The sequence below is a fragment of the Malania oleifera genome, chromosome 1 (assembly GCF_029873635.1).
Source record: "Malania oleifera isolate guangnan ecotype guangnan chromosome 1, ASM2987363v1, whole genome shotgun sequence".
In the NCBI taxonomy this organism is placed as follows: domain Eukaryota; kingdom Viridiplantae; phylum Streptophyta; class Magnoliopsida; order Santalales; family Ximeniaceae; genus Malania; species Malania oleifera.
The window spans coordinates 34,580,195-34,590,622 of NC_080417.1; positions in this window are offsets into that span (position 1 = coordinate 34,580,195).

Sequence of the window (10,428 nt, forward strand, 5' to 3'; positions counted from 1 at the left end):
TTGAGTGATATTCATAATATAATAATCTATTTGGGAAAACTATATTTCCCTGTTGTATGGGATAAACTATAATTCTCTGCTATAAAATAATAATATACTTATCTCTAGGGTTTATCTGAATCCTAAATACCAGGCTTTTCCCAAAATACGTATATATACATAAAACTATAATTTTCATACCCATTACTTTCATACTTTGTATCATTCAGATATTCATACTCTATAATCCTGTAATCGCATGCTATATTTTAATCAGTACAATTTTCTAAAATAACTGACATAACTTATACCCCTTACCTATTTCCTGGAACTATGTTTGCAGGGAACCCAAAACTGTGTGTGCGGGCTCACACAAATCTTGTATCCAAATATCCTAGTTCAATTAGTTCAACCCCATAATATTTACCCTTTTAATACTCTTAAGCCCATATTCTTCCAATAACTAATTAAATTTGGAAAAACAAGTTCCTTACCCTAGTTTTAGAGTGGTGCCTAGGAAGCTTGAACAACAAAATTGCTCTAGTTAACGAACAGAGAATCATAGCAGGGATCCCAAAATGCCATTTATCCTTTGATTCAGGCTTAAATTGGGCGAAAAATCGAAGAGAGAGAGAGAGAGTTTTTTTTTTCCTAAAACAAAATAAACTTGAAGCCTTTATATAGGCTTGCTGGTGCAGGGGAAACTGCTGACGGTTTCCCTAAAATCGTCGATGACTTAGCCTTTTTTACCAAACCATTTCTATTGTTTTACCTTTACCTGACCACAGTAACTCAAAACCGTTGACGGTTTTCCTGGGCTTGATGAAACCGTTGACAGTTTGTCATTTAAAATGCTCTCGGTTGTTGTAACCGTCGACGATTTTTTGAGATACCCTCAAACTGTCGACGGTTTGGACCTACGCCCAACCAACTCTTTTTTTTTCTTTATTATTTCATTAATTACTATTTTTCGGGTTTCTACAACAAAAATACAAGATATTTTATTTTGCAAAGATTTGGATGGACCTATTGAGGGTGATGGCCGAAAACCTCAAAACATGAATAATGATGAGTGGAATAGGCTTAATAGAAAAGTCGTTGGTTTAAATCATGGATGGTAATGTTGGCCATATGATTGCTTCAATGGAAGCAATTGGGTAACTTGGAAAACAAAAATACAAGATTGTTGACTTTGGTGTATTCCCAAGGGGGGGGGGTGAAATGGAAATTTAAAAATTTATCTCCTAGGTTAAACTATCCAGCAATAGTATATACACAACCTAGGGTCTCTGTCTATGCAATTCTAAATGAGCAGATAAATGTAATGTGCGAAATTAAATCATGCTCAGCATTCACAGACAATTGAGAACAACATACATATGCAATAAATATAAATTGCGGAAATGTAAAGTGCACACACGATATGTTATCGGGGTTTGACCAATACTGCCTACGTCCCCGCCTTGGCTCACAAGCAAGAGAGTTTCCACTATGGCTCACTTAACGGGTGGAGCGACACCATTTACAACTAGGTCAATCAACGGGGCTGACCTCAACCTACAACTACACTTTACCAGGATGGTGCACCTAGCTTTCCTAATCGGGTCAAAGTCATTTCGTGACTATTCAACAGGACTAGTCTCCCTCTTCAGGCCCACACCTGGAATACAACAAATATGATTTTTGTGTACAATGAAAACTGCTTCTAACACAAGTAGATTTGTACAACAATTCAGTACAGTATAGTCAATGCACACCAATAATGTAAGAACTATAAGCTCAATGGTGTATATGTGTAATCAACACTCTAAGTAATGATTATCTCAATTCAGGCACAAGAGTGTATTAACAAGCTAATCTTTGAAATTATGTTTGAATAAAAATATCAATCACAGTTTGGGGTTTCAAAGATTTGTACCAAGAGTAGTTGAAATATCTCAAATTTTTTTTCTTAATATCAAAGCACAAAGAGATATTCAAATATGAGCTTGTAAAAAGATTTTTGCACACACAAAAATAAGAACTAAGGTGTCTTGCAATATGAATGCTAAGACCCACAAGCTCTAAGTTTCCCTACACAAAAGATTTATTAAATTAAATTTGGGGGAAAACTAAGCTCAACCCTCAATCCAAAAATCAAATATACAATAAACTAGAGAGGGTTTTAGCAACAACCAACGATGAATAAAACACTCACAAAGCTTGATTTCTCAAAGGAATGGTAGTATATAAGTGTATAAGGCTTGTATGAGAAAATAGGGCTTTAGAAATTTCAGAGAGTTTTTTACTAATAAACTTGCTAATTACCTCTGAATCAGAGTAAATGAGCCCCTATATATAGACTTTCCCAATTTTATAACCGTTGGGGACACATAGGGTATTATTAAATTTCTTTAAAAATATTTAGGAAAATTAACCATGTTTTACCCCTTTTAATTGAGGTAAAAAATTGAACAACTTGAGAGTTTCGGGCATTTGACCCATGGTTTGGTCGCCCCGAACAGACACAACAGAAAAATTTGATTTTTGAAGTTCAGGTGCTTGAATCATGGTTCGTTTTGCTAACCAAAGACGATTTCCATTCTGTCTAAGGTTTGGTCCCCTGGTCCTGAGTTCGGTAGCCCGAGGCAATTTTGAACGTGAACGTTCGGGCTGTCTAGTTGGTGGAAAAGTCAGATTATGAGTTCGATTGACTGGGGACGCTATGGTCCTTTTGGTTCGATAGCCTGAAACCAAGTAACACTCTGACTAGTCAATGGTTTGGTCCCTCGAATTGTTTTGAACACAATAGTTCGGTTGCCCGAAGCCTTATTGATATATTCCTCTAAGTCCTATTTTACTTCGATTAATTCCCCTAATAATATATGTGATATTGGGGACAATTTTACGTGTAAGTGCAAGGACCTATGGTCATTCTAATGTCTTTGAAATTACGACTAAAAACCCGGCGTCGGTCGACGGGTGATCCCTAAGGTCACTTTATGGTCTTGAGCTTATAATCCCTACATGCATGATGCATATCAATTTTTACTGACCATTCCAACTTTACTATTACATACCTAAATAAAGCATAATATAAATTACAACAAAAATGAATCTTCTAGGTCCTTAGTCTTTAAGTCTTCATATGCCATCAAGTGATCTTGCTAATATGAACCTGCACAAAAACTTGATAGACATTAAATACCTAAGTATTTTTCATAATCAAAACCGGATATGACCTATAAGGTCAACAAAGATCTTTTATTTTACAAAGATTTGGATGGACTTGTTGCAGGTGATAGCCAAAAGCCTCAAAACATGAATAATGATGAGTGGAATAGGCTTAATAGAAAATTCGTTGGTGTCATCTGTCAATGGATTGATGATAGTGTTTTTCATCATGTTTCTACTGAAACTTCGGCATATGAATTGTGGAAAAAATTGTAGGGTCTTTATGATAGAAAGTTGGCTACAAATAAAACTTTTCTTTTCCGGAAATTGGTGAACTTGAAATATAAAGATGGTGGTCTTATTACTAAGCATTTGAATGAGATGAAAAATATTATCAAATAGCTTGTTACTATGAAAATAGTTTTTGATGATGAGTTGCAGACACTAATGCTTTTTAGCTCTTTTTCGGAAAGTTGGGAGACTTTGGTTGTGACAGTTAGTAATTTGGCTCCCCATGGAATTGTTAGTATGAATCAAGAAACTAGTAGCTTATTGAATGAAGAAATTAGAAGAAAATCAGCTGCCTCTTCTCATTTAGAGGCACTTGTGACAGAAAACTGAGGGAGAGGTAGAAGCAAGAGTAGATCTTCTCACCGTAATGATAAATCAAGAGGTCGGTCTAGCTTAATTACAAAAAAGGATATTGAGTGCCACTATTGTCACAAGAAAGGGCATACAAAGCAGGAGTGTAAAAAATTGAAATTCAAGGAGCAAAACAAAGAGAAAAACTTTGAGAAAAAACATGAAGACACAACTGCAGTTGAATCTGGTGGTGATCTTATGGTTGTTTGTGATGAAAGTTGCATTAATTTGACAAGTCAAAAGATTAATTGGGTTATTGATTCCGGTGCGTTAGTCCATGTCACTTCTCAAGAAGATTTATTCACTTCCTATATTCCAAAGGAAGTTTATGGAGTTGTTCGGATGGGAAATGAAGGTTTATCAAAAATTGTTGGCATGAGAAATGTTTGCTTGAAAACAAATCTTCAATACAAGTTGGTGCTCAAAGATGTGAGACATGTACACGACATTCAACTAAAATTGATATCTACCGAAAAGCCTGATGATGAAAGGTTTGGCAACCATTTTGGTGATAGAAAATGGAAGCTCACAAAGGGTAATCTGGTGGTGGCTAAAGGCAAGAAAACTAGTACACTTTATATGATGCAAGGTAAAATTGGTAATAGTGTTGTGAATGCAATTGAGAGTCACTCTTCCACCGATTTGTGGCATAAGTAGCTTGGCCACATGAGTGAAAAAAGAATGCAATTTTTGTTCAAAAAGAAGCTTCTACCCAAGATGAAAGGTACCCCTCTTAAAACTTGTGTTCATTGTTTGGCCGGTAAGCAACATTGAGTTCCTTTTGGTACAAAGTTGGTTATTAAAAAAATATAATGTTCTAGATTTGATACATTCCAATGTATGTGATCCTTTGAAAGTTAAATCTCATGGTGGTGCACTTTATTTTGTTACTTTTATTGATGATTGTTCAAGAAAAGTTTGGGTTTACACTTTGACAACTAAAGATCAAGTTTTAGATGTGTTTAAGCATTTTCAGGTCAAAGTTTAAAGGGAGACTGAAAAGAAGGTGAAATGTGTGCGCCTAGATAATGGTGGAGAGTACATTGGCCCATTTGATGCATATTGTTATTGCCAAGGCATTATACATCAAAAGATTGTCAAGAAAACCCCTTAACAAAATGGAATTGCTGAAAGGATGAACCGCACTATAGTAGAGAGAATGAGATGTATGCTCTCTCATGCGAAGTTGCCAAAATCATTTTGGGGTGAAGCAATATGGATGGCGGTGGACTTGATTAATTTGTCTTCTTCAACTTCACTACTTTGTGAAGTTCCCGAAAAAGTTTGGAAAGGTAAGGATGTTACTTATGATCGCTTGAAAGTATTTGGTTGTCGTGCATTTGTTCACATTCCAAAAGATGAAAGATCCAAACTTGATGACAAGACAAGTCAATGTATTTTTCTTGGATATGAGTATGATGAATTTGGATATAGATTGTGGGATTTGGTTGACAAGAAAGTTGTTAGAAGCCGGGACGTTGTATTTTTTAAAGATCAAACAATTGAAGATTTTGGCACAGTTGAGCAATCACAATCTAATGGGAATGGTTTTGTTGACTTAAAGTCACCTTCTCCACCTTTGGTACATGATGAAAATATTAAAGATGTTCATCCACCTCTTGAAGATGTTGGAAATGATAAAATTCCTAGTGATGTTGAAGATGAAAATGAGGGGGAGCAACAAGTTCAAGAGCAAGCTCTATTAAGAAGGTCTTTAAGAGAGCCAAGACCTTCAATAAATATCCATCAAGTGATTATGTTACTCTAATGGATCAAGGATAGCCCGAAAGCTATCAAGAAGCCATGAAATATGAAAATAAAGCTAAATGGATGAAGGCTATGCAAGAGGAAATGAAGTCTATAGTTGAAAATCATACTTATGATTTGGTTAAACTTCCTTATGGAAAGACAGCTTTGAAAAACAAATGGGTGTTTAGGTTGAAAAATGATGGAAAAAATCTTCTGTACAAGGTTAGACTTGTGGTAAAATGCTTTGGTCAGAAAAAGGGAATTAACTTTGATGAAATATTCTCACCGGTTGTGAAAATGTCTTCTATTCGGGTTGTTCTTGGCTTGATAGCAAACTTGAACTTAGAAGTCGAGCAACAAGATGTAAAAATCACTTTCTTACATGGTGACTTGGAAAAGGAAATTTACATGAAACAATCGTAAGGCTTCAAACAAAAAGGAAAAGAGAATTTAGTGTGCAAACTAAAGAAAAGTTTGTATAGGTTGAAGCAAGCACCACGGAGATAGTACAAGAAATTTGATTCTTTCATGATTGATTATGGTTACTTAGAAACCTCTTCGGATGATTGTGTTTGTGAAAAAATTTTCGAATGGTACTTATATTATTCTCTCACTCTATGTTGATGATATGCTCATTGTAGGACAAGACTTCGCCAAGATTGACAAGTTGAAGTTGGAGTTGAACAAGTCTTTTGCTATGAAAGACTTGGGATTAGAAAAACAAATTCTTGGCATGAGAATTATTCGTGATCGTGAAAATGGGCAAAATTGGTTGTCTTAAGAAAGGTACATTGAAAAAGTGTTTGAGAGGTTCAATAGGGATAAAGCAAAACCCGTTGGTTGCCCACTTCCTAGTCACTTCAAGCTTAGTACAAAACAAAGTCCTATAAGTGAGAAAAACTAGGAAGAGATGAAGAAAATTCCTTATGTGTAACGCCCCAACCCTCTAGGTGGCCCTAGAGTGCTACTAACATACATAACATGCATATCTCTGATAATAAAGACAAACTACCCGCCCTAATAAGGGATATACGGGTGTATCATACTGATCTGTATTCTCATGTACTGCAAAAACATAAAAGTTCATACATCTTCTGATAGACTACAAGAGTATCTAAGTGTTTCTTACATACATTCATACATACTAAAACATAATTTTCTATTACAATCCCCAAAAGATATCCTAGCCAAAAATCCAATACATATACAAAACTTACATAAACTAAAATAACACTACGCTCCAAAGTCCCTCTAGAAATCTAGGACCGGTTTCCTGTAGGACCTGAAATAAAGGTTGTATATTGGGGTGAGACACTTCTCAGTAAGGTAGATCATATTACATCAGTGTGTGACAACGTGAGTTTATTTCAGTAGAAGTAGTTAAACATTTAAAACATTCTCAATTCTGTAATATAGGAGATATATATATATTCCTGCAATAGATAATTCAACATCATTACAAGCGAGAGTTCTCGAGATTAGGGTAGGGAACAAGCCCATACATTGTACAATCCCTCTGCTCAGTACTCAACCCTGTGACTTTGCCAATTTTAGTTTTTAAATCATGTATATGTATATAGAACTCATCCTAACTTTGAAACTTCATAACTAAACCATCTATTGCCCCCATGACAAGGGTTGTGCAATAATAAAGTTCTGATCTAGCCCTGTTCGTGCAAGCATTGTTAGACATCATGTTCTCTCCATTCCGATTTGGCCATCACCACCCTGGCCCTTAAGTCAACCAATGGCCCTTCATACCAATCGACTATCTTGATACCCACACCAAAGAAACTGTCGTGTGGTTGCACTGTATCTTACATTCTAGCAATGATACAGCGCTTACTGATAATAACGAGCTTTTTAAGGCTCTCTGATAATAAGCTTATCTAAAGCTTTATTAGTAACAAGCTTTCTAATGCGGTTCCAACATCATATATACAATTTATAATAAAAACATACTAACCTGCTTCATTCCATAAATCATCTAAGTAATTTCAGTATTTTTCACAAACCCATTCATACATTATTTCCTACATTCATTCTATGGTATAAATCGACACACGCACTCTCGGTTTAACCCTTGCATACATAGCGCTCGGTATCTAACTAGCATTTCTTTTCTGTATTTCCTGATAATCATTTGGAACTCCAGTTCCCATATTTCATAAACATGCTTTTCATTTCAATACATTCCTAGTTCCTATCATATGACACACTTTTTTGGTTAAGTATACAATACATAGTAAAATGGTTCGTAAAATATCATTTAAACTGCAAACAAGGGTTCCAAGCATCTCCTACTTAAAGTTTAATGCAAATAAAGGAGTTTTGAGAAGTTTGGAAATCATACGCCAAAACCCTAGTTTTTACCAAAACCGTAAAATCATAAAAACGACCATTTTACCCAGTAGAATTTTCCAAATGAATAGTCATAACGTACATATAAATATAAGCAATAGTTCTACAGGTTTAGTTTTCTAAAATAACTGATGTAAATAAATCCCCTTACCTATTTCCTAAAAACCGATCCGAAACGGACAAAAACCCGAAACCCTAGCTTTTTGAACCGGTCAAACAACAAGATCCTACGAGCTGGGAGAAGGGAGAGAGAACCGAGGAGCACTAGCAGAGAGTTCTCGTGGCTAGAGAGTGAGAGAAAATCAAATCTCAAATTTTAGAGAAAGAGGAAGAGAGAGAGAGAGTTGAGAGTTATATATATATACATAACTTAACTCTTATGTAACTTAAAATATCTCCTCCAAGATATTTATATAAATATCTATAAATATCTAAAAATATCTCCACCAAGATACATATTATTATATTTATTTATTTATTTATTGTTCGGCTTACTACATTATGCTTTGGCCGCTAGTCCTTTAATGTATGTAATGGTTTGCACAAGACCGAATTTAGCTTATGCTGTTGGAGTTACTTGTCGGTTTCTCTCTAATCTGAGAAAGAGCATTGGATAGCGGTAGAATGAATTTTGTGATACCTTAGAGTCACTTCGAAGGTGTGTTTATGTTTTGGAAATGGTAAATCTATGCTCCATGGATTCATGGATGCCGACATGGCCAGTGATGTTGATTCTAGAAAATCAACTTCAGGTTATTTAATAACTTTTGTGGGGGGGGAGCTGTGACATGGCAATATGAATTACAAAAAATGTGTTGCTCTATCTACTACGGAAGCCGAGTTTATTGTCATTACCGAAACTTGCAAAGAATTGCTTTGGTTGAAAAGATTCTCGAAAGAGTTGGGCATAGAACAAGAAAGGTATGTTCTTTATTGTGACAACCAAAGTGCGATTCATTTGAGCAAGAATTCTATCTTACATTCAAAGTCAAAACATATTGATGTTAGATATCATTGGATTCGAGATGTGTTGGATAAGAAATTGCTGCAACTTGAAAAAATTCACACCGATGATAATGGTTCGGATATGATGACAAAAGTATTGTCTAGAGACAAGCATATGAAGTGTAGAGTTTTAGCCGGATTGGTGGAGTCGTCCCCATAAGTCAGGAGGGGGAGATTTGTTGGGTGTCCCTCTTTGTGGGGCCCAATGTCTTGAGAAGGTGCCCTTTTTTCTTCTTCTTTTTTTAATGTTTTGTTGGCTTCCCAGCGAAAGCAAATCTAGAGCATGCTTTTTGAAATTCCAGAACAGCTCATGCGCAGCAACTGCTCTCCATTTTCCTTGGCTACTCGTATTCAGCTTCTCTCACCTACAGCAGCTTAAGTCTTCACACGTAGCAAGCCAAAACCCCTCCATTCTGATTTCCACTCATAGCACTTCACTAGCTCCTCACGCCTGCAGCCAGCGCCGATCGTCTTCTCCGCTGCAGCAACTTGCTGCTGCCCCTCTCTCCTGTGACTCCAGTCGTGGATTATTGTTATCAACATATTAAGATTTTCCAGTTATGCTCTACTCTGGTTGGTTTTTTTGGAACTTTGCTCACAACATTTGGTGTGGTCTTTCATCTTGCTACATCTGTTATACACTTTTTGTGTATTTGTAAGGTTTGTACCTTTTATACCCACTTTGTACTAATTTGGTGATGGTGGATTTAGACCGTCGTGTCCCATGGACGTACCTCAATATCAGAAGGAACCGTGTTAAATTTTTTGTGTCTCAATTTATTTATTTGCATTACACCATTGATTTATTTGTAGGAATCATTCATATTTTTTTCCAAGAAAATGTTTCTTAAATTATTTGAAAAAAATTAATATAATTTTATATTTTATTTAAATTTATACAAATCTAAATGTAAAATTCAAATTTCAAGTCTCTTGAATCTTGACCAATTCTATCTCAAATTACATTGTATTAGATATATGACAATTTTATGACACCTCAGTAATGTTTTAGAAATATAAACTTCTATATTTTGGCCTGCATAGAAATCCAAACTTCCAAACGAAGGTTAAAATTGGACAAATAAAAATACTGTATTCCATAATAATTATTGAACATGAAAATATTTGTATTTAAATGTTTTATCTTTTATGACTAAATAAATAGGTTTTACATTTGTCAAGTAAATTTTTAGATTGCTACACTCATGTTATTCAACAATCATAAAGGTAAATTGTACAATTGATTTTTAAAGATTTGTCTTCTTGCACTTTACTTTTTAATGTTTTAATCAAGGTATTTTATTCCTCCAACTTACAATTAAATTATAACATAATTTTTATTATAGGAATATACTAATATACATTAATCAACTAGACAAATTTGTAATCAATATTTCTTTAAGTTTTCTTTAATCCTCACTATTACAAAATAACCTTAAATTGAAGATATATATATATATATATATATATATATATATATATATATATATATATATATATATATATATAATGAACTAAGAGGGGGTGCAATCTTTTTTT